Here is a 26,800-nt window from a genome sequence, read left to right on the forward strand (position 1 = left end):
CAATTAATCATCAAATAAACGTTGAATCCTTCTTAAAAGTACATGCTCTTTCATATTTCATAGGAGGTCTCTCATTATCTCACTTAGGAATGTTCAAAACATGAATCCCCACCTCAACCAGTACTGTACAGTCCCTTTGAGGGGATGAGTAATAAACCACACGAGTTGTATTCAGTTACAAGATGTTATCAGACCTTATCTTGGAATATAACGAAAAGCTAACAAACAGTAATCTGTAATAGACAGGGCAGAGCCAGGCAAAAACTGCCTTTTTTTCCAGTCAAGGTTTTCTCACTTGATTCTGGTACTTTTGACCATACTTAACAAAATAAGCTTCTGCGCCATCTTGAAATCTGTCCCAAATCCAAGATGGCCGCCAAATATCCAAAATGGCCGCCAGATGACCTAAAAAGTGCCTTCTGTGGTTAAGATTTGTCTGGGGATGGGTTTTTTTTACTCTATTTGATGATAAATGGTAAGAGGAATAAGATTCAGTGAATTAAAATTAAAATCAGTTTCTTTTTTATTGCGAAAATCCAACATGGCCGCCAGACGCAGCTCCCGAAATTAATAAATGTCATAATAACCGGAGGGCCAAACCCTAAAAACTTGCTTACATAACAAGTGAGTTCCACTCTCTCTACAAACTAAGTAGACCATGCTTATTTTCAATTTTTTATTGTAACAAACCACATTCCACTGGTCTACCTCAAAAAATTTGTTGCGAAAGCCTCCAAATCCAAAATGGCGTCCAAGATGGCCGCCATATTTACTGAATTTGCTATTTGAAATATAGAATTTGATAGAAACATCAGATTTCAACAAATGTGATGTCATATGAAAGAAAATAAAATTTCCTACAAGTTGATACCAGTTTTGTGGGCGATTGTGATAACTGAATTGAGATGTAAAGGAAAAACACTCATTTTTTGATATTTTTCTGAAAAAAGGAAAATCATGAAAATGCTTGATTCAGCATAAATCAGAAAAAGAGCAAAGGATTATCTTGAAACGTTTTTAAGAATTTTGTTTAACATATAATTAATATTTGGAGAAAATTAGGGGTCAGTACCATTTGCGGTTCAGGAGTTATAATGTCTCAAACTTGAAAACTCACTATGTAAAAATGTCCACTTTAGCTGTGACAAGACCTTGTTGGTCGTAAAGAGAGTCTGCACGCGCCAAGACTACTACACGCACCACTGGCACTGACGCTTGCAGCTATGCCAGTGGTGCGTGTAGTAGTCTTGGTGCGCGCAGACTTTTTGAGAAACAAGAGTTTGTGCCTGCAAACTAACTTTTCATACCAAGTGGTAGCTCAGGTGACGCTGATCGTTATTATTTCAAAGTAGATTGTTCTGATATGTTTTTATGCCTCCGCCAACGAAGTGGCCGGAGGCATTATGTTTTCGGGTCGTCCGTCCGTCCGTCCGTACGTACGTCCGTCCCATTTTGTTTTTGTCGATATCTCAAGAACCGTGTGGTGGTTTTACATCAAACTTGGTACGAGGGTATATCCTGGGTGATGATACTTTGTTTGGATTTTAGGGTCATGGGGTCAAAGGTCAAAGGTCACAGGTTACTTTGTGAAAAAAAGGTTGAAATTTCACGTTTTTCTCCATATCTCGCAAATGGTTAAAGGTATCTTCATGGAACTTAGTATATATATGCTTGTACCGATGCGCAGTGATTATTGAGGAAAGTTGGGGGTCATGGGTCAAAGGTCAGGGGGTTCAAAGGTCAAGGTCAACTCCTCAAAATATCACTACTTATATTTATGCAATGCCTGAAGGTTTGTTTTTTTTAACTTGATGTATGCATGTATTACCAAATATATATTCTGTGGGAAGTTTTTGCCAAAAGGTCAAAAGTCAAAAGGTCACAGGTCAAGTGAAAGTGCTTAATTGCACTTTTTCCTCCATATCTCGAAAGTAACTCAAGGTATCATCATGAAACTGACATAATATGCATGTTCTACCTGACAGTGATTCTCTTTGGAACTGTGAGGTCAAAGGTCAAAGGCCAGGTTTAGATAATGCTATTTTACCATTTGATACTGAAATTATACTTTTTCTCAATACCTTGAAAATTACTCAATGCATAAACTTATAAAAGGGTCAAAAGTCAAGTAAAAATCATCAGTTCCCCAAATACCTGCACTCTGACGTTTTAATCATTCATCCAATTGAAACTAGTTCTAGGAAAGTGAACATTCAGCACATTTGTGGCAAACCTGTCACTTTAATATTTTGCCAATTGTGTGAAACTGTCATCACACAGTGTCAAGACATTGATTTGTGGCAAACCTGTCATTTTAATATTTTGCCAATTGTGTGAAACTGTCATCACGCATTGTCAAGACATTGTACGAAGCTGTCATCACACATTGTCAAGACATTGTACTATAGACTTATTAGGAGAACCATGCATTATGGCGGAGGCATACCAGTCGCCGTAGCGACATTTCTAGTTTTTTTATACTAAGCTGTCAACAGTTATCAATGTTATGGTTTATTGAAAAGAAATGGTGATATATATATTTCCCCAATATACATAAGTAATTCTGTTCAAAAATACAATCCGACACGAAGGCTACGTTCATCATCAGATGCATTCTTACTCCAAATACCCAGAGTAAAACATGGGTATGGTGATCGTGCTTTTTCCGTTATGGGACCAAAATTGTGGAATCAGTTACCTCTTCAGTTAAGGGAACTGTCATCTACTGAGTCATTCAAATCCAAACTTAAAACTTATCTGTTCCTTTCATACTGAGGACTGTAATTGCTGTATGTCATTAATATTGGATCAATATTGTGTTTTTAATTGGTATATGTTGTATTCTTTATTTGGTATATATTTGTTTTTGTTTACCATTTTCTTCTTTGTTGAAATGTTTGCATATGTATATGCACGTAAATATATGATATCTTTTCATTTTTGAAGCGCCATGAGCACTGAAAAGTGGACCTGTGCGCTATACAAGTAGCCACTATTATTATTATTATTATATCTCCGTATGTTTTAGGCTTCATTATATATATATATATATATATATATATATATATATATTTTTTACATGGTAGAATGTTTTGTGATACAACTAACATGCACATATAAATCGAATGTCATATCTCTTCCAATGGTAAACGATACCTTTAGTGTGTTGCGTCAGAGTCAAATCTTGATTAATAATTTGATATATTTTTAGAATTTCTTGTATTGCTGTCTATCATATATATTGCCTTGTTTAAACCATATTGAGGGTTTATTTATTTATTTTTTTTTTGGGGGGGGGGGGGGGTGGAGCTCATTTTAGTGTTTGGGTAAGGCCCGATCTTTGATTTAAAAAAGAAATACTTCTGTATCAAAGATATGCTTTTGTACTTGAATGTTACTCTGCTGTTGTAGAAACGTGAATGATGATGGCATATGTGTAATAATATCTGATCCGTACATGTCCTTGAGAGCCCTTCTGATCCGAGCACCCCCCCCCCCTAAAAATCCGACATGGCGGCAATTTCTCAAAGTTGCTTTTAAATGTGTTGTGTGAAATTACTTTTCAGTATATCGTTCAAATAACACTGTCCAAAATGATTATTCATGCTGTATATTCACATTTCTAAGGGGCCCACATTCTACAAGGCTTGTCTTTTTTAGTGGGTCTCTCCATTTTTCGAATTATCCACAATGTTTACTTACTTCAAATCACTCGAGTTTTATGATAATCTGTAATGATTGTAAGGTGCTACGATTATTGTATTCTTTTCATCCTACATAGTTTTGAGCACCTGATTTTCTGTTACCAAAAAAGAAGAAGTGATGTTTATATGTTCTTATCGAAAAATGAAATAAAACATTGAACTGAATTGAACTGAATTGAATTTACAAATAAGCATGCTGAAAGTGTATTCACTGTGAATAGATTTTTCTTACATCGTTTTAGGCTGATTTCATGTGGGTTATAGTGTCAAAATTGAATTGAACTAATGACATTGGTAGATGCTTTCACATTTTAGATATCAGGATCACTCGATAGTGAAAATGTTCATTTTCATTCCTTTTAGAGTGATCTCAGGGATCACTCAAAGAGTGACGAGTGATCCCTAAGGTCACCGTACTCTAAAATGAGTGAAAATGAAAATTTTCACTCAAAATTCACTCCAATTTTACTTTAAATTTACTGATTTCTGTTATTAACTCCTTCAAAAATGAAACTTCCACTCGATTTTTTCTTCTTTTTCGGAGTAGAATATCACTGGTTTTAAAGATATCTCCATAAAAACCCATGACGGTTTGAAATAGCACTACAATGTTCAAAATGTATAAAAACTATAAATAGATAGCACAACAGAAAAAATTGTACCAAAATTAAAATAATACATTTAATTTGGCGCAATGAACTATGTCAACTTTGATGGCCTGCAATCTTGAATTTTTTGAGTGATTGATCCAAATTTTGTTTTAAACTTTCTATAGCATGGTTGTTTCAAGCTTCTACCTCTATTTGAAAGACATTTTTTTGCTTCATCTCATCTGCTCCAGAACAATCTACTTTGAAATGAATGCGATCGGCGTCACCTGAGCTATCATTTGGTATGAAAAGTTAGTTTGCAGGCACAAACTCTTGTTTGTCAAAAAAGTCTGCGCGCACCAAGACTACTACACGCACCACTGACGCTGCTACAAGCGTCAGTGCCAGTGGTGCGTGTAGTTATCTTGGCGCGTGCAGACTCTCTTTACGACCAACAAGGTCTTGTCACAGCTAAAGTGGACATTTTTACATAGTGAGTTTTCAAGTTTGAGACATTATAACTCCTGAACCGCATATGGTACTGACCCCTAATTTTCTCCAAATATTAATTATATGTTAAACAAAATTCTTAAAAACGTTTCAAGATAATCCTTTGCTCTTTTTCTGATTTATGCTGAATCAAGCATTTTCATGATTTTCCCTTTTTTTCAGAAAAATATCAGAAAATGAGTAGTTTTCCTTAAAATCTCAACCCAGTTATCACAATCTCCCACAAAACTGGTATCAACTTGTAGGAAATTTTATTTTCTTTCATATGACATCACATTTGTTGAAATCTGATGTTTCTATCAAATTCTATATTTCAAATAGTAAATTCAGTAAATATGACGGCCATCTTGGACGCCATTTTGGATTTTGAGGCTTTCGCAACAAATTTTTTGAGGTAGACCAGTGGTATGTTATTTGTTACAATAAAAATTTGAAAATAAGCATGGTCTACTTAGTTTGTAGAGAGAGTGGAACTCACTCATTAAGTATGCAAGTTTTATTGTTTGGCCCTCCGGTTATTACGACATTTATTAATTTTGGGAGCTGCGTCTGGCGGCCATGTTGGATTTTCGCAATAAAAAAGAAACTGATTCTAATTTTTATTCACTGAATCTTATTCCTCTTACCATTTATCATCAAATAGAGTAAAAAAAAAACCCATCCCCAGACAAATCTTAACCACAGAAGGCATTTTTTAGGTCCTCTGGCGGCCATTTTGGATTTTTGGCGGCCATCTTGGATTTGGGACAGATTTCAAGATGGCGCAGAAGCTTATTTTGTTAAGTATGGTCTAAAGTACCAGAATCAAGTGAGAAAACCTTGACTGGAAAAAAAGGCAGTTTTTGCCTGGCTCTGCCCTGTCTATAATATTTCCTTTCCGTCAGAAATAATACCCTGTTACAAACACACACACACACACACACACACACACACACACACGCGCGCGCGCGCGCGCACACACACACACGCACACACACATACACACACAACATCTGCCTCTCCCTTTCTCGCTCACTCACTCCCTCTCTTTCCTTCTCTTTTCCCTCTCCCCGGCATCATCCAGTAAGAGAGAGCTGATAACCTTAATACGAGACACAATGGTCTAAGAATGAGGGGTGAGGCTATAGCGTAATGTCTGTTCATTCTCGAAGGTCTTTTCAGGGGAAATTTGCAGAAATGCTGACCTTGCCGCTCATAAGTCTTACCCTCTTAACTTTGTGACTCACAAACGCACCTGTCCAAAAATTGTCCTCTGTTTTACTTCGTATCATCTTGATGGGGGGATTAGATCCTTAATAAAGAACCTTGGTTGTGCTCTATTTTTCTGGCGTCAATCGCTTCCCGCCATTTACTGGGTTACTAACGAGTTGTGGTCACTCTCCGGCGGGTTTCAGCCGCTATTGAGATGGGTCAGGATTTTGACGATTAACACCCCCTGTAGATGATGCGTTCCTTGCGACTTCCACAGTGAAATCTCTAAAGGGTAAAAGGGTTGTCTTCTATGATTCTCAAATTGCGATACCTCTGTGTTATGGAATGATTGCGTGTACCATTTGTTCCGAGGTCTCATTGCAAAAAAGTGGTCAGAGACTTTGCCTTGATGTTGAAATTAAAAAAAAAAACAGTTGTGTGAGCACATTGAATTTTACGGTTATCAAGCTGAACAAGGAAAGTTGAATGTGTAGAAATAAAAGAAATGATAATGATAATGATGATGATGATGATGATGAATATGATGATAATGATGATGATGACAATATATGAAGAGCTTGCTTCCAAAAGGCGCTAAATCCATCATTTTTCAGTGGATTTAGCACCCTTTGGAAGCAAGCTCTTCTTATGATGATAAAGACATGATGATAATTTAACAATAATAAGAGTATATTATAGTGGGGAGCACATTAGGAATACTACATTAGATTCGATTACACCCCACTTAATGTATAGCCCTGTTTCGAAGTGAAATCAATGATTTTTTTAATTTCATATATTGCATCGAATTATTGTAAAGTAAGACCCATCCAGCATTGATGATTTCGAGGGGTTAGATTTGTAATTGCATAATTGGTCAATGTGATACATCTATATTCGTAAGATGAAAACCTTAAGGCGCATGATTATGAAATAACTTTAATATGCATATGATATGTTAATCAACGCTTTAGAAAGTGTCAAATTTTAGTCACCACAACGTTCTATTGTACGTTCGATTTCAATGAAACTAATACCGCATCGTTTGCTTGATTTTATTCTGCGTATGCTATCGTCAAATGAAACACAGAGTAGCACTGTGCTTTAAAGAGGCCAAGAAAGCACAATGTTACACGTCTGGGAAAATATACCTTTCATTCAGCACTTAGAGACCAAGGTAACAGGAATCGTGCCAAAATGTCATATGTTCACACATTTTGCACTTTCGACAAACTATGACGTCTGTAGACCTAGGGTATCCCCCAACTCATAACAACGCGAGACATAACAAATCAAGACAAAAGATACACAGACTATGACCCTGGAAAGAGGCTGATGTAGGATTCCGAAGTCATAGTATGACCTAAATTCAAAATCACTTTCTACCACACATATTAGAAGTGACAACAAATACATTTTCCACAAGGATAAACGAACGAGTGCGATAGCAATCATCAAAATACTGAGCTACATGTATAGTGTGCAGATTGAGGCTTGATCAGTAGACCTGCTGTGACATCACGTAGCAACGATTGTATTACCGAGTATGCCGGAATCGCGGCTCGTGTATTCGCCTGTTTGTGCAAATCAAATCGCATTTTCACTGAATTTCATGGAAAAAAAGACAAACAAAAGTCAATGTCTTCTAGCATAATCATGCTAACGGAGAGGGAACAGTTGCAGCGTTAGCAGCTCCTTCATGACTTCACGCAATCATTTCATTTATAGAGGGCGCCATCACCCTACGTATAGAGTCCCTGTATAATACAACTGTATACACATACATGTATACACTAACGTATACGGTCCACTAATCAGTGAGACAGTTGACTAATTATTATTCAAATACTGCTCGATCCTTGATTCTTGACACCTTTAGTTGACAATGTAATTAAGTACATGTGATGTGTCACCATGAAATTCCTAGAATATTTTTTTTTTCGGTTTTTGACACTTCCGAATTCTGGAAATGCTTAGCTTAAAATCGAAATAGTATATTATCGTACTTGCCCTACACGATAACTACAGTGCAAGAACAATACATTTTAAAAAGGAAAGACAGAAAAAATATTAATAAAGTTGTACTGGCAAAATCAGCTTTCCACTAAATTCTCTTCATGTTATAATCTCCTACTTTGCATAATACGGGTAACACGAAGACGCCCTACATCTATAGATGCAAATATATTATGTACATAATCAAGCAGGAAAAAAAAACTATCAACGATTGTCTTATTTGATATTGATTAATTGAAACAAAAAACTACTAGTGCGTCCTTTGCAAAATGTTTCAACAAAACATACCGCCAGAAGATATTGAAAAGGGGTCCTTAGTGACTAATCAAGTTTTGTGAAGAGTCGGAAAATTCAACTCGCATTACGATTGGACCGAATTCCAGCAGGTTATCACTTTATGTGCCAATAGTCAGATGTGTACAAAGTTCACATACATGCCTGGGGCAAGAAATTAATGCGGAGAGCAGAGGGTTAAACAGGTTTACCTGGCCAGCAGGAAAACGATAAAATTTCGAACAGAAGGTATAAGACAACTCTGACAGAATAAAAGTAGTCTTTCCTCATTCTCCCTTCCTGCCTTCCTTCAATATTTCTTTCTGTCTATCTCCTTGCCTTCCCCATTTCCTCCTTTGTCTTCAGATGCTTTGTTTGTTTATTCTTTTCCAGAGTTCTCCCTCCAGTCTCGGCTGAAATCTGCTGCAAGCTGCAGAAGCAGGGAGGTGGGAAGAGCCTGCCTTAATCCGTTAAGAGGGGAATGGTACGATGATCTCTTTCCACCTTCTGCAGTTTCTTCTTCTGCAGTTTCTTCTTTTTCATCTTCTTCTTCGTCTTCTTCTTCCTCTTCACCTTCTCCTCCTATTTCTTCTTCTCCTCCTTTTTCTCCTTCCCCTTCTCCTTCATTTTTTGTTTTCTTTCTCTTCTTCTGCTTTGCTTTGTTTTGTTCTTTCATCTTTTTTCTTGTCCTTCCCCTTCAGTCTGGACTGAGATCTACTATTAAACTCAGAGCTACAGGAGCTTATGGCACGATGATCCCTTTCCACCTTATACAGTTTCTTCTTCTTCTTCCTCTTCTTCGTCTCATATTTCTACTTCTCCTTGTCCTTATCCTCTTCCTTCTTCATCTTCTTCCTCTTCCTCTTCTTGTTTTTGTTTCATCTTTTTCTTGTCCTTTCCTCTCCGATCTCGGCTGAGGTCTGCAGGGAGCAGCACGAGCAGGAGCTTGCCTTGATACACCCACTCTGAGGGGAATGGCATGATTATCCCTCTCCGCTTTTCGCAGTTTTTCTTCTTCCTCCTCCTCCTTTTCTCCTTCTCCTCCTATTCTTCTCGTTTTTTTTCTCCTTCTCCTTCTCCTCCTCCTCCTCCTTCTTCTTCATCTTCTTCTGCTTTGTTTGTTGTTTCATTTTTTTCTTGTCTTCCCTTCCAATCTCGGCAGAGATCAACTAATTCGGAGCTACAGGAGCTTGTCTTAATCCACTCGGAGGGGAATGGCCCGTTGATCCCTTACCAGCTATTATAGGGATTGCCCAGTCTCACTTCGCAGGATATATGGATTCATTTCTGGCTGCTTAGGTTTTCCTTCCCTCCCCTATACTCAGCATCCCCCCCCCCTCTTTCCTTTTCCCTCCCTCAACTTCCTTCGCATGATTCCTTTGACTGGCAATATCAACTTTGCAACAACAGCAACAACAACAAATTACTCCCCCCAAATTGGGATTCGTCCTGTCTGATATGAGTCCTGGATATGATACGCTTCGAATCCATTTCATCTGCAATTTGTCTGCTTTTGGCAACTTGCTTGGTTGCACTTTTCCGTCATAAAAGGTCACTGCGCTATCAAGTGATGGCTGTCGAAAAAAAAAAAAAACACACAGACGCAGACACAGAAAAACCTCCTACAAAGGCAGTGAAAAGCTCAACCATAACACTCACATGCAGTTTCGGTGCCACGAAATGCATTTTCCCAGAAAATGATACCGTAAGATTTGAGATAAGTTATAAAGTTACACAATGATAAAAACAACAAAATATAGCTATATATGGTTAATTTCCAAAACACGTTTTTTAATAAGAACTAGAGGTAGTGAGGTTCACGGTTTTAGTTGGTTTAAAGTGAAAACAAAATTCAGAACTGTCGACTTTTGCTCTTATATGTTCACAAATGTATAAAAAATGTGTGAAAAAAAACAACGCTGATGTAACATGATTTCAGTTAGGTAACTACAAAAACGCGAAATATTAGCCCAAAAGCTTCGCCGGAGCACAAGAACCACGATAGCAGGGCTTACCCGATGCTACGTGACGCTTCCTTCATGGACATGTTGGAAATACTTTCCGATATATTGCAAGCAATATTCCAGACGGTACAAGATGAATTTTGAGTCCCTCCTAGCATTAAGTTTTAGTTTTACTTGGACGAATATCAGCTATCTTTCCAAGCCATATCATGCCATTGTTTGTGTGCTTCCATTATTATAAAATGTGTGTGTGTGTGTGTGTGTGTGTGTGTGTGTGTGTGTGTGTGTGTCTGTGTGTGTGTGTGTGTCGTACTCCAAACCAATGGAGTGGCCCACATCTCAACAGGTTGGTCTTTTACGCGGGCTTGTAGTTTCCAATACATATAAACACGATGATTAGGGCTTAAACTTTTGCCACTGTCTAACGTATTAAAGGTATTTTTAACCATTGGGAGCGGTGACTTAAAAAAAATGTTCGAATTATCACATTTGATGCATATGTTTAGGGCAGTTACTAGTATATTACAAAGCATCCCACCTATAAAAATTTTGCAATAAAGCCTAAAATACAAGGAGATATCACTATTCTTCTCAATAAACCAGAACTGTTTATGCTACAAATAATTTTGTAATAACTATTGTTCACATTTTTTTTATATTCAACAATACTTAACATTGATTATACTGATTAACATTTTTACATTGGTTGTTTCTACCCCTAACTCACATTTTAGAACTATTTTGAAGCACTAAAGCTGGGTTTCTGTTTCATCTGCAAATGGTAAATAATGCCTTTAATGGAGTGACGAGCCATATCTATGTTAATCAATCCTGAACCACAGAGGAACTAAATGAAGAGAGGCGTTTCCGTTTACCCCAGCATCCCAGGGTGCAGCCACCCCAAATCACTGTCAAGTTGTCTGTCACTGCACAAGCCCTACACAAGCAAGGCGAAAACGTGATAATGAGTTCATCATCCTGTTTATCGTTCGCCCAAGCGTGAGTGAATCTCTCTCTCTCTCTGTTAAGTTTTTCTTTCTCTGTGTGTATAAACGCTTCTTGGCCATAGTAAAGCTATATATCTAACATCATAATTTACTCTGTCAAGAGCTTTATGTTCTGTTTTTGTTCTTTCTTTTGTTTACTGAAAATTCGTTCGTTGGCATTATTTTATTCTGCTTCTCAAATCAAATTTAAATAAAATTACATAGTTGTGAAAATTTTAAACAAAACATAATCAAAATTAATGATAAAGGAGCAATACAAAAGTGCAGTCTTATATACTATGTGATCTACACAACTTGATAATTTAAAGATGTAATTTGGTTTAGACGATTACAAGTTCGTAGATCCATGCTTGCCATAACAAATTCTGCCATGTCATTTGTATACTATAAGGTCTACACAGCTTGATCATTTAGATATACATTTGTACTATTATGATTTGGTTTACACGATTACCGTTTCGTAGATCCATGCATTTCATAATTCGAATTTAAAAAATCAAATGTATATGGAATAGAGGGTGATTGTACATGAAGTTTCCACGAAGTCAAAGAAGCCTTTCGTTTTGGGGAAATCCATTTAAGGGCAGCCTAGTCAAATTCGATGTCATATCCACTTCGGTGTTTTACCTCATGTTGTAGATTACAACGAGTGAATGTCACCATTTCAGTATACAATAATACAATAACTTGTAGACTTCTCTATGCAGGAGTATAGCCTATTCAGTGTTGACACTGTTTTACCAGAGGGGCCTGCCATTATTATTACCCTGGCGTTGGCAGGTACCCATTTATACACCTGGGTCGAGAGAGACGTGGTGGGTAAAAACATCTTGTCCCAGGACGTAAGCACTGGGCGGGAATCGAACTCGGGTCCTCCGATTTGGAGTCAGGTGTCTTACCACTATGCCACAGAGGGCGTCATTCGACCTTGACTTGCCATATTTCACTGCTACTGATTTCAAAATACGAATTCTTCATCATACCATGTCAATGCATCAATCTATGACCACAATTTCCAATTCTGGATGACGATATCAGAATGATTGAAGTCATATCAACTTAACTCATTTTCAAGGGGAACCCAGTGGACTATGTGCAAAGTCTGTGGGGGTATTTCAGTACTTGATTTGATTTGATTTTCACTTTATACACAATATTCATTTTCCACAACAATGATAAAAATGATGTTTTCTATACAAATAAAATGCCGTTATACATTAGCAAAAAAACAAACAAACAAACAAACAAATGCAAAACAGAACCCAATACATAAGAGAACAGTTCTTTTTGAGCTGGCAAAAATTCATACTATGAACAATTACGAAGGGAAGCTTTAAAAAGCGTGCTTTGCAAAGTGCTACCCATACATGCCAAAAATGACATACTGGCCAGATATACGGCAAATAAACACAATACATGTAGCAATAGTGGAATATTCTTTTCCTTGTTAAAAGAAACTACATAATTCTGCATAACCTAAAAATAATCCGTATTTTGGTCTGAGATTACCACAGCTGTCTACCACAAGATATCTAATGAAGATATTTTTGGTCTAAAGTTTACTTGCATGGTGTACTTGCCTTGGTAAACACAAATTACCTATCGTTTGCATTCAGGTGATGAAGTCACTCAAAACTTTTTGCACACAGTACAAATTTGAACTGACGGAACTGAAGTTTGTTCTCTTCTCTGCTTTCGAGGTTAAGATCACGTCCGTAAATAAGCGCATCTAATGATATAAAAGACAGCGTCAGACAATATTGACACACTTCAGTTAATGTTGACTTCACTTACTGTTTCGGTCGAACATCTGGGAGTGATCGATTGAAGCCGATCATGTCGCTAACCATGAGATTGAATGAGTTCAGTTTGAACAGATCGTCTGCTTTGGCCCGTAGGTGTGGCTCTAGTATAACGGGTTTCCCATTCGCCCCTGGAGGCTCGCCCTCCGGCCTTGGTTTTCGCGGAAGAGCTGTAAAAACGGAGAGGAGAAATTTCAGCTAACTCTTTGAAGAGAAGTTATTCAGTGAAAAAACAAGAAAAAAGATATGGATTTTTTTTTCAATGGTTGAAAAACATGGCAAAAACACAAACAAAAAAACAAACAAACCTGAAAATAAATGACAAAATTCACAAGGATAAAGAGGTAAAGAACAAGGAAAGATGAACGCAACACGTCATCATAACCTCTATAGAATTGATCGATACATCCGACACTCTGATTGACAAGGTTCAAACTGATAGGCTTACTGTTGAGATTGCTGTTATTGCTGTAAGATATTACCATTGGATAATAATGAGATTACTCTTCAGACTTACAATTGAGATTAAATGTTTACAATCATATAAGCTCAGTAAACGAAGTGAATTGATTTATCATATTGCACAAATTTGCACAAAAATTGCACAAATTGCACAAAAATCTATAAGACACAATGGACCAAATCTTTGGAATACACTTCCAGATTATGTTAAATCGTGTAAAACTTTATATTCTTTCAAGGCTAGATTGAAAACTACATTACTGTCAGATTACAATCTATGAATATAGCATTTGAATATACATATATTTTTGTATGATCACATTTCTTTTCCTGTAAATTGGATTTAAAACTACAATAAATATACGCAATGTTTCTGTGTCTATCATTTCATTTCATTCCCATTATCTTCAGCATCACCACTATCACTTTCATCTTCATTATCACATTTTTCTTCATCATTACCCTGTCAACATCATCATACATCACCATCATCATCATCATCATCATATTTCACGTTACTCTTATTCGTACCTATGCACTATACATATATAAAAAACATAATGTATTTACAGTGTTTTATATTTTGTAGTATTTCTCCATTCCGCAAACAATATTATTTTTTGTGTATTATGTAGATAGGTCCCTGGGCTGCCACGTGCTCAAGCTTTTGCTTATAGTGGCAGTCCTTCTTCCGCATTAATTTCTCAGATAATTATTTGGAAAATTGGTAATACGATTTATAATTTGTTAATGAAATTAATTTACACATCGATTTTCCTTCTTTGAATCATGTACTTGTAATCTGCTTACTGATATTCCATGTGATATTACTGAAAATAATTTTGATTTATGTATGAAATTGTGTTGGAAGAAAAATAAATCAAACAAACAAACAAAATATTAGAAAATTATTCTTTAAAAGTAGAATAAAAGTTGACAAAAAAGTGACAAACAAAATAAAAACTTCATTCACATTGCCGCTTTTGCACATCAGAATGTGGAGGATGTAGCCTATTCCTTCAAACATAAAGAGGTTTCTGCCGCCCGAAGGTAACAAGATGAGACAAGCGAAGACGAAAGTTTCCAAAGAATTCCTAAATCCTTCCTGAAATCCTTAGAGCACGATAACTTGTGATAAGATGATAATCTTCCAAGAATCGGTGGCACGAATTCTGTCTCCGGACCTTAAAGAATGTACAGTGAGTCACGTGTCCCGTCAAGGTAGGCTTACACATAAATATTGCTACATCATCGAGCCTTGTCTCAGCTTAAATTTCCTGTAGACATACACCTCGTCTTTGTATATAATTATGTGTGTGTGTGCGTGCGTGTGTGTATGTGTGTGTGTATGTGTGTGTGTGTGTGTGTGTTCGTGTGTGCGTGTGTGTGTAGTTCGTTGGAATACGATAGGAGGAAACATACCCCTTGGCATTGCTTGGTGACATATATAGACATATAGCAATCATAATGTCATTATTGATAACATCGTTATGATCATCTTTATTTTATACTTTGAATAAGGTTACATAATATTTCACCCAGTTGAGTTGGGTGATTAGTCGAAGAAGTATCATTAATGATCTCAAATAAAACTGTACATAGATATCCAGATTAAAAAAAAAAACAGTGGGTATGCATTTTTTTTTTTTTGGCTCATTCTTTTCGAGTGATCCACGTCTTACAAGCTCCGCTTATCAGTCGTTCGTATTTTTTTCCATCGCTTTATTTATTTTTTTGTCGTCATTGAAAAGTATGCATTGTTGTTCTCATTATTCATCATATTTCAGTACATATTCATGCATTACACTTTATCACTTGTACTTCTTACAATTGCTATACAAATATAATTTGTCAAATATATATTTAGGAATGTATTCATCTTCGTTAGATCGAAATAAAGTAATTGAATTGAAATGAATTGAATTTACCTAATTAGGCAGCATGATTGTGGCGAATGTTCTTTTTTTTATTTTTATGTGTCATTTATGCGCCATTACTTTGTCAAAAGTGCACTTTTTAAACTCTTCCATGACATATCCTTGAAAAGTCAAACTAAGTTTGCGTATGCCCTTTGCACTGAGTATACATTCTTTGCTTGGATCTTTAGTGTAACATATGCCCTAGCAGGTCTTCATTTCTTTTAAAGGCATAATTTACCATTTGCAAATGAAACAAAACCCCAGAATTGGTGCTTTAAGATAGCTCTAAAATGTGAGTTAGGGATAGAAACAACCACTGTAAAAATTTGAATCCGTATAATCAATGTTAAGTATTGTTAAATACACAAAATGTGAACAATAGTTATAATAATGAGAATGCTTCCAGATTAAACTGTCTACAGTTATGATTTATTGAGAAAAATACTGATATCTCCTTATATTTTAGGATTTATTGTGAAAATTTTATATGGTAGGATGTTTTGTGATACAACAGACCTACACATATGCATCAAATGTGATATCTTGAACATTTTTTAAATCACTGCTACCAAGGGTAAACAGGACCTTTAAAACGTGAATACACTGATACAGAATGCTATCAACACAATCAAAAAGTACAGATGATCGATCTGGCAAAGTATAGCATTTCCGTGCAAAAATACTATCATATCCGAATTTCTCCAAAATTTTATCAGCAATGGTATAGTATACATTTCATTGAAAAAAAAAAGTAACATAATAATGTAGCATAGCAGCATTATGCAGGGTTGCATACTTTCGCATGGTAAATGAGGAAATTGTACATTGACATCCATACGTATAGAATGGCTTTTTCCTACCACCTGAGCATCTGCGTTCGCCATCCTCACCCATCTATAATGACCATCCAGGCAGCATGCTCTCTGATTATTGCTGTCATGTATCCCAGACTCACTGACTCATGATTGAGACTGAAACCTCGCTTGAACTTTAAAGGGATGATATAGTTTTGGATGAGATTGGGCTTTAGGTTTCCAATGGTTTGGGGGGAGATAATGAGAAACCTCTTATGAACATGGAAGAGCTTACAATTCTAAGAGGAATTCAAAGTTTATTTGCTGAAAATTGGTTTTGAAATGGCTGAGATAATGGTTGAGATATCCAAAAACAAAGAGGCTCTAATAAAGATGTGACCCACCTTTTATTAGGACCACTTTGTTTGGCTTTGTTTTGGATGCTTCAGTCGTTTCAAAATTTCATCATTTTTTCATCCATTTTCACGATCAAACAAACTTTGAATTCCTCTTAGAAATGTATGCTCTTTAATATATCATAAGTGGTTTCTAATCATCTCGCATAAAGTTAACATCGGAATCTCCCATCTCAAAAAAAAACACCCCAAAACAAAACAAAACTATACCATCCCTTTAAAGCGAAAAAAACTGGTATTATAGTTATAATATAAAAAAGTTTTATCGCAAAACTAGTCATCTCCACTCTTGTTAAGTTCAGATACAATGTACTTGCAACTGAAACTGCTAAGTGATAAAGTGATGAATTAGAATAAGCACATTTCCTTATGTTAACATAAGTTATCACTGGAAGGGTTTATCTGACGATGGATCTAATTCAAATTGTTTTAAAATGGCGCTTAGCCCATTTTAAGATGACACTCTTCGTATCCCTAGCGAAACAGACTGCTAACATTGGTGCAGAGCATATATGTCAGTACAAAAATTATTTTGAGAGGATGGGCGCGCCCCAACTTCAGTGAAAGAAATTGTTACATAAAAAAAAGACACAAAAAAAACATCGTAGAGTCTCAAAACAGCATAGAATAACGAAAAATATAAAAAAGTTAGTAATTTCAGTTTGATTTGATACATACACTCTATATTAATGTCCTGGATCTAATTTTGATTTCTCACTGTATCTGAATATGAATCATAATTGCCTTAGCCGTTGATTATGAGGAAGATCCACAAGACATGACAAAAATATGAAGTATTATTTCTTTTGTTAAAAAAAAAGAAATAAAAAGAAAAAATGGGGGCGCGTACGCCCCCTTTAATTATCAATGGCGCCTCCACTTTACGGAATTGCTGGATCCGCGCCCCTGAACTCTATTGTCATTTACCTGTTATTCTCTGTGTGTGTGTGTAGATATCAGTATAGTTCATTGGGTTTTACTCTTATTGTAATGTCAAGCCGATACAAACTTTCCACACTTTGTAAAGGACAAGTTCACCTTCATAGACATGTGGGTTGAGTGAATGCAGGAATATTAGTAGAACACATCAGTGAGAGTTTGAGCAAAATCGGACAAGCCATTCAAAAGGTATGAATTGTTGAGGTTTCTGCTCAGTCACGGCTGGATGAGAAGACTACTATAGCTTGTGATGTCACATGAGTACAACGATATAAAGAAAGAATAAAGAAAATTCAACATATTTCCATTTTTCTCGCATTACAAAAGAACACTCGACTTCTTTCTTTCAGAAGGCAGGGGGAATAATATTGCCCTTAACATACGTCAGTAGCAAGTGAATAATGTGCACTTTATTCAAAAAGTAAAGTTTTGTGAAATTCTCTTTTCATTTTCCTTATATAGTTGTACGCATGTGACATCATACACTGTAGTAGTCTTCTCTTCCAGCAGTGACTGCGCAGATACTTAAAATATTCGTAACTTTTGAACGGATTGTCCAATTTTCCTCAAACTTTCACTGATGTGTTCTACTAATGTTGCTGCATTCTCTCAATCCTTATGTATACTTAAATGAAGGTGGACTTGTCCTTTAAAGATCAAAAGAGAAGAATTCTAAGCTGAATCTGAAACTTCGTCTCTCACATCCTATCGAGGAGGAGTAACGACAATGAACTCTGAACGAACGTTGAATGAACGAATGAACCTTTAAAGGTATTATTCACCATTGGGGGCTGGAGTGATTTTAAAAATGTTTGAGTTATCACATTTGATGCATATGTGTATACGTCAGTTGTATCACAAAACATCTTATCATGATTTCGCAATAAAACATAAAATATAAGGAGATAACACTATTTTTCTCAATTAACCATTTTAGTTAACTATTGTTCAGATTTTGTACATTCGATAACACTTGACATTGATCATACTGATTAAAATTTTTGCATTGGTTGTTTCTATTTTGAAGCACTACAGCTGGTTTTTTTTTTTGTTTCATCTGCAAAAATGGTAAATAATACGTTTAAGCTCAATCTGTAATATTTGGGTGAAATTCCGCCTTTCACACCTCATCGAGGGAGGAGAAACGACAATGAGCATTGAACGGACGTTTAATGAGCGAATGAACCTTTAAGAACCCGTCTGGGGCTCGTCGGCCGACAGCACGAGCAAGCAAGTAATCCAGCAAGCATGCAAACAAAACTGGCAAGCAGGTTCACGAAGAGGTGGCCCGGATGTACGGAAACTACCTCTGGCAGATGAATAATGATCCAGCCCAGCGCATGTGTGGCGTGTGTCAGCGAAGAAGAGGCAAAAAAGAAAAAGTAAGGAATTATGAAGACTTGAATGAACTGATGATGACACCTACGTGTTTCCACTCATTATTTCGTGCCTGCAAAGTCATGTTAAGGCAACCACGCTCCGTGACAAGCCTCGGTAAATGAAGGTAAACTGGAGAACAAGTGGGCGGGGCCCGGGGAGGGACGGGAGGTATAGGACGGGAAAGGGGTGGGGCAGGAACCGGAGGTGCGGGGATGGGGGGCAGAGAAGGGGTGATGGGGCAGGATGGCAAAACAGAGTGAAGAGTTTGAACGATTCCCTGTGAACGGACGACAAAAGGAGAGATGGAAGGGTGGAAAGAAAAGTTAGGGGAAGTATCATGCAATGCGAAGTTCTATTCAACAGTTGCAACAGTGAGGAACGGGATAGGACGCGAAGATTAGACCAACAAAATATGGGGAGGAAGTCAACAAGAAGTTCGAGAGAGGAGAATCCGTTAATTATCGATGGAGACCGAAATATAATATTATGATGTTATGACTCAGGCTGGAGGTGACGAAAGATGGAACTATTTTGGCAAGATTGGTATAATATTGAGTGGCTGGTAGCAAGGCTGCACAGCACAGGGAGAGAGAGAAAACAATCTAGTATATTAAGGGACAAGGCTCTATACAGGAAATGAGGGGTTTGTTTAAGTGGTAGGGGTATAAACGCCATATTGCACACTAAAACTGCGTTGCTCTGCGCGTCCGGTTTGGCAGAAATCGGATGCTCGATTATAGAGATTTACGATAATAATATGAGAAGACACTGATTAACGTTAGATTTAAACCAGTTAACACCACTGGTAGTAGAAACTTCGATAAACTAGTCCAGCTACATAATGCAGTATACAATGCAGATGCATCCTTTAGTGTTCCAGGACTACAAAACCCCGGGTTCGTATGAGACCGTTTGGCATATCATGAAGTGTTATTATATCCTTTTCATCGTTAAAAGCCATTACCACAGGTTTTTGAGGTATTCATTGGTACTCCTTGGTCAAGCAGGCAAAACATTTCGTCCAGAGTTAAATGCACCATGCAGACTGCACTCAAACCAAAGACCACCTTGCCAGGTGATGTTTGTTATTCCGAAGGTTCGTTAATCTGAAAACGAAATAAGGTTCGTTATTCTGAAGGTTAGTTATCCCGAAACACACGAATTCCGTATACCTAGATGTTGGTTAATTCGAACATCTGCGGCGTTGTTCCGATGGTTCGTTATTCCAAAGGTTCGTTTCTCAGGAAATGCAGTGAGGTTTTTAAATCCGAAAACGAAAAAGCTAACGTTCTAACGAACCTTCGGAATTACGAATCTTATCTCGTTTTTGGATTAACAAACCTTCAGAAACACATACCTTGTGAATATGAAACTGCAAACGCTTTTTAACTATCAAAAGCGTCATCCAACGTCCCATGCCACAATTAAATACTAATTGTGAAGAGTTTCATGATTTATTAGGTTTGTGGACACTAAATGTGAATCAATGTTATCATCAGATGGTATTATGCGTAATTTTGTCATTATTCCATTTACCTGGGGGTACAAGCTACTGTGAATCTTTTGTTAGTTTCTATCCATCAATTGATGCTAAAGGTAGGACAACATTGAAGGAGCTCGGAAGAAATGAACGCTTCAAACTGCAGTATTGCTTCAAATTGCATTATTCTTGTCATTCTATTTCATCATAACGAAGTTTCCATTAGGAAAAAAATGATTTATTTCAGTAGGAGTTGATTTCAGCTGAAGTGTTTGAATGACGATCATCATTAAATGCCTATAAAAAAATGTGAAAACAAATCACAGTCTTAACATGCGACTTCCCAAAAGCCCACAATTTCTTCAGCAATGTTCAGAATGCAATTTGTTAGGCGTCACGGAGTCTTTATTGTCAATATTAATGCAGTTTGGGCACTCTGCACTGATACAGAACACTGTCGCACATTTACAATCCATAAAGACGTAGTTAAGACATTCATCGAAAAGGGAAATCCTCCTTGCACCCAACCGCACCCTCGCCCCTCCCCGCCTCTTCCCTCCCTCATCCCGATTTCCCCCTCACCCTTCCTCCTCCTTCTCCTCCTTCTCCTCCTCACCGTTTATGCAGTACAGGTTAAAGGGATAGTACAGTATTGGTGGAGATGAGAATTGGGCTTTCAATTTTTTGCGGGATACCAAGAAAACACTTATGAAACGATACAGAACATAAGAGGAATTCGAAGTTTTAAGAGGAATTCAAAGTTTATTTGAAGAAAATCGGTTTGGAATTACTGAAACATCCAAAAACAAAGTAAAACAAAGCGACTGTAAAAAAAAAAAAAAGGTGGGTCCCACACTTTATTAGAATTGCTCTGTTTTGGGTATCTCAGCCATTTCAAAACTAATTTTCATCAAATAAACGTTGAATTCCTCATGGAATTATATGCTTTTTCATATTTCATGAGAGGTTTCTCATTATCTCACCAAAAAAATGTTAGAAACCTGAAATTAGGTCTCAACCAAAACTATACGATCCCTTTAATGCAGAGCACCGGAAGTCCAGAGTCTTTACACGGGAGAGACGTGAGGGATACCCAGAGTGACTCTGCGAGGAAAGCTCAAGAGAGGGGGCTGCCTCGCTTCTCGCCTGTTGCTCGTCACCTTGCAACTGTCTGACTTCAGGCACCGTGCCAGCGAAAAGCAAGGAAGAAACACGCATTTCTTTTTTGAAGTTTGATTGTTTTGTTTTGAATTGTTTTGAATTGTGATGTTATGGTTGTCTTACTTGTGAACTTGTTTCCAAATTCAACACTAAATAATGTCCCGTAAGTTGTTGTTGTTGTTGTTGTTATTGTTGTGTGTGTGTGTGTGTGTGTGTGTGTGTGTGTGTGTGTGTGTCTGTGTCTGTGTGTGTGTGCGCGCGCGCGCATTGTGTGTGTCAGTTAAAGGGATAGTACAGTTTCGGCTGAGATGCGGCTACAGGTTTCCAAAGTTGTTGTTTTTTATGATAGTTTTTGAGATAATAATAAACCTTTTACGAAATATAAAAGAATATAATAATTCTAAGAGGAATTCAAAGTTTATTTGATGAAAATTGGTTTTGAAACGGCTGAGATATCGAAAACAAAGCAATCCCAATAAAAGGTGGGACCCGCCCTTTATTAGGATCGTTTTGTTTTGCTTTGTTGCTAGATATCTCAGCCATTTCAAAACCGATTTTCATCGAATGAACTGTGTGCTCTTTAACATTTCATAAAGTAGTTTCTGAGCATCTTGCAAAAAATAAAAGGCTGAATTCTCATCTCAGCCAATACTATATCATCCCTTTAAAGGTCCAATTCTGTTAGAGGTGATTCTTGGCAATGATATATGGTGAGTGACTCATCACAAGTCAAGTACATGTACTGTAGGAATGTTGTTTTGAAGGGGGAGGGCTTTCAAAGTAAAGGCCCGTTGAGCGATCCTTTATTGCGTGTCAAGGGGAACATAGAGACATAATTAAAGGGATGGTAAAGTATTGGTGGAGATATTGGACTTTTAACTTTTTGCGAGATACCAAGAAAACACTTACAAAATAGTACAGAGCATACAATTTTAAGAGGAATTCAAAGTTTATTTGATGAAAGTCGGGTTTGGAATGACTGAAACATCCAAAAACAAAGTAAAACAAAGCGATCGTAATAAAGTGTGGGTCCACACTTTATTAGAATCGCTCTGTTTTGGATATCTCAGTCATTTCAAAACCAATTTTCATCAAATAAACATTGAATTCCTCATGGAATTACATGCTCTTTCATATTTCATAAGAGGCTTCACAATATCTCACCAAAAATGTTAGAAACCTGAAATTAGGTCTCAACCAAAACTATACGATCCCTTTAAATTTCGTTGCACGTCCCCGTCATGGCGGGATTGTTACATTAACCTAACACTCGATTCTTTCAGAATTATATTTTGTATGATTATAATTAGCTACTGACGAGAATAAAGTTTTTGCTGGTTTTCTCAAACACTTTCTCATACCTAATGGATTAAAAAAAAACACAAAGTAAGACAAGAAAAGTGTATCTACAGAAGAATTCCAGCACAATAATCATCTTTAATTTTATGCTAGGATATTAGGAAGAAAAGGTGTAATACTGCCAGAAAATATTCTTCCAACACCAAATTAGCCGAGGTTACCCATCAAACCGCATATTTTCTGGGCTACTTAAAGGTTAAGCCTTGCGACCTTTTTTGTTTGTGTTCTAATGCAGCGTCACATTAAGATGTCATGTTTGCCAACTTATTTATAAAGAGGCAAAATTGTCAAAACATGACTCATGGTATGTAAAATAAGGACACATACACACATGCACACATACACACTCCCACACACAGGAGTATGCACACACAAAATTATGGGATCTAAACTAAAGATAGGAATGGAAGGATTAATGATAACACTTAACAGGCGTATCCGGGCAATTACCCTCAGAGGGCAATTACCCCCCTGCTAAATACTAGTTAGTGGTAAGGTTAGAGTTAAGATTAGGGTTAGGGTTAGGCTTAGGGTTAGGAGTTTGGGTTAGGGTTAGGATTAGGTTCAGGATTAGGATTAGGATTAAGGCCAGGGGAAGGGTCCGGGGTAATTGCCCAGGGGGTAATTGCCCTAGACCCATAGGCAACAGCCCTTGTGAGTAAATCAAGGGTGACTGGGTCTTGAATCGCATGGGATTAAGCTAAGCAAGTAGGCCCAGTGATAAAATGTCGAGCTCGTGGGCCTTTTTGCCCCGTGTAGATGGGCCTTTTTTATGCAGTGTCTAGCCCATGGGCATGTTTTAGTTTGTGTCTAGCTACTGGGCATGTTTTTTTCATGTTGTCTAGGTCGTGAGCTCTCTATTTGTTTGTCGTGTCTAGCTCCTGGACCGTATGGCTCGTGGGTCTATTTTCGTGGATGTCGAGTTCGCTGGCCTTGTTCACTTAGTGCCTAGCTCGTGGGTTGTATGGCTTGTGGACAGTGTGACTCGTGGACTGTATGACTCGTGGGTGTCACGCTCGTGACGTGCATCCAATCATTATTATTATTTTTTTATGGTTACAATAGGAAACAAATCGCCGTGCATGTTATCAAGTTAAATTAAAATGCTATTGATAGATATTACACCCACCGGTCAAACAGAAGAATGAGGGCGATTAGGCAGGACGCAATGTGGGGCGTACTCCGGGGATTTGAGAAGCTTATCACCAACCCAGGTACGTAATGCCCTAGGTGAATCAATGAAGTTAAACCCGTCTGTTCCAATTTCATTTCCGCAGGACCATGAAGCTACTACACAGATATGGTTAGTAGCTCCATGACAAGACTTGTCAACATCTGAGATGGGCTTTGGTCTTATAAACAGCGTGGTTGATCGGTCAGTGATCATTGGTGATCGTCGGTGCATCTCAGCTGTTTTGATACCTTAAGAATCGAATCGCAATGAACTTCGTGAGCAGAATGAGAGAGACAGTGAAGAAATGAAAGAAAGAAGAAAAATGAGAGAGGGATGAGTGAGGGTGAGGAGAGAGAGAGAAAGTACATAATTCTATTTGATTATATGTAACCCGTCATGTCATTGAACATGCAATAATATGTCTTTTTTTTCTTATTTGTAGTTTCTGATTCATAAGTCTTCGGATGGCTTCGGATACAGTGGGGAGAGTTATGTGAGGGATATTCTTGTACTTCCAACCTTCAAAATAAATCTGAAATGCATGAAGAACAATCAAAACAGACCCAAAACAAAATCCATTCTTGTGGAGGAGGACATTGTTTTAACTAGTTTGTTGTGTGAACAAGACAAGCTGTTTATGAAATCCCGAAAGAGTTCCTTAAATTGAATGCATCGGGTTCAATGAGTTAGTTTTCAATACTTCGTGATACTGCCGGTCTTTTAAAACTTATAATGAATAAAAAAATCTTTAAACGTATAAACTAAAAGCAGCACTTTTGAGTAGCTTTATCTTTATCTTGTCAGTCTGTTTACCGGTATGTAATAATTCATTAATCTAAGTATATATCTTATAAATTCTTATCTAACGTTTCTCAATCTAGATATCTATTCATTCATTTATTTACCTTTTCATCAATTTATCATTTATGATGATTTCTTAGCGGTAGGCCTTGACTGCGGTGATTATTTCCCCAAATATTTGTTGAAATTCATTTGCAGTTGTATGCTGTCTGTTCCCATTGATAACCAGCAGGTTTTACAATGTCATCGATCACGACACGATCGGAAAGGTTGAATGCAACTCGTCACAAGGGCAAGGGTCAATAACGAGCCGAAAGTGAATCGCCTGATAGACTTCCCTGAATTGATATAAACCCCCAAATAAAGCGTCCTCAATTACTTCATCTTTAAATCCCTTCAAAATCCATCCGCGTGACACGCTGCCGCAAGGCGGTGACCGAGACTAAAACTGGACGATGAGCCCTCTAGGTTGTTGTTGTGGAGTATAGTTTAAGGTGTGATTACAAATCAGTCCTTAATTGATATTTTCCTGGGGATACCCTCATTGACCGTGAGGCATGGAGCTAACATTAGCGGAATGAGCAATGCATCATTGGTAAGCACCAGACCTTTGGGGAATTCCTTTACAGTGAAAATACAATACCACAATACGCATGATCTTGTTCTCATTCATTTTCCCTTACTCAGTTCTTCCTTTTTTTCATACTTCTCATTTATGAATACATCAGAAATAATAGTACAAGTTCTTTTACCTTGTCAACAATGTGCAAAAACAAACAATATACATGGTACTAACACAGCAATTGTAATGACAACTGGTCGAAAACGAAATGGGGTTGAACAAAGAGAAGTATGACGGGACGTACATGAAAGCAAGCTTGTTTGGCTGTAAGCCCCGAGTAATCAGTGTCTGTGACAAAGAAACGGCCGCGAACGGGTAGAAGACTAGACCAGGCGATTTAATGGTACCAAATAAGAGAAGCGGGGTATGCCTATGTGATATTTCAAAAAAAATCCTCTCTACTGGCTTAGCATCTTGCATTGTTTTCGTCAACCGCTAGGGATATGATTGCACAAGTATCTACAGGTGTTTGTCAGATGTATTTAACCGTTTAACATAATGTCAAATGAAGTGAGAATTCATAAATATGATACTTAATCTTACAGCAACAAATTCTACATTGCATAAGGAAGTTACGTCATAACTTCCGGGGCACACAATGTCATTAACATCATGTGGAAGTATATTCCCTGGCGTAATGATGACTTCACCGAGAAATGTGAAGATGAAATATGATAAAAGTTATTATTTTTGTGCTTGTGTAGCGACAATGTCAAAAAGTTTTGTATAATTTCCGTCACAATCCTGTCACTTCGCTTCACTAGTTTCCATTCATCTTTTATTTACTCGTATCATGGACACTTCTGATAATGCAAAGCGTTTGTTCCCGTTGTGAATGATTGGTTGGGTAATTTCACAGTCTACCGTCTGACAGTGGCCATGTTCAAAATAGGACTAAAAAAAAACCGCAATATAAAACCTTGATGACTAGAAATCTCTAACAGATTGTCCACATGTTAGGCGATGCTCTTTGGTATAATCATCATTTTAGATACTTGTATAAAACGAACACTGAACGGAAATATTTCTTCGTTCGTCAATACTTTCCGCATCAATATTGTCCTCATCAAAGCATTACTGACCTGCGTGCTCTGCGATATCTTTTCCAGAATCTTTGCCATGTCATTACCAAAACTTTTCAAGTTCTCCTTTTTTTCTGGTGGTTTTTCCCACGGCTGATATAAGAAAAGATAAACTATTTGATATCAATTTCGATATCTGAAGGATTCATTTCGT

The 26,800-nt window shown here is 37.2% G+C and overlaps 1 pseudogene; it reads right to left on the reverse strand.

Moving 5' to 3' along the window:
• The window catches only part of LOC139730158 (polypeptide N-acetylgalactosaminyltransferase 1-like), a 55,151-nt pseudogene that overhangs the window by 12,895 nt on the left and 15,456 nt on the right, over window positions 1-26,800 (reverse strand).

Source organism: Diadema antillarum, unplaced genomic scaffold (genome assembly GCF_040938485.1).
Source record: "Diadema antillarum isolate AM-2024a unplaced genomic scaffold, OU_Dant_1.0 seq00000293_RagTag, whole genome shotgun sequence".
In the NCBI taxonomy this organism is placed as follows: domain Eukaryota; kingdom Metazoa; phylum Echinodermata; class Echinoidea; order Diadematoida; family Diadematidae; genus Diadema; species Diadema antillarum.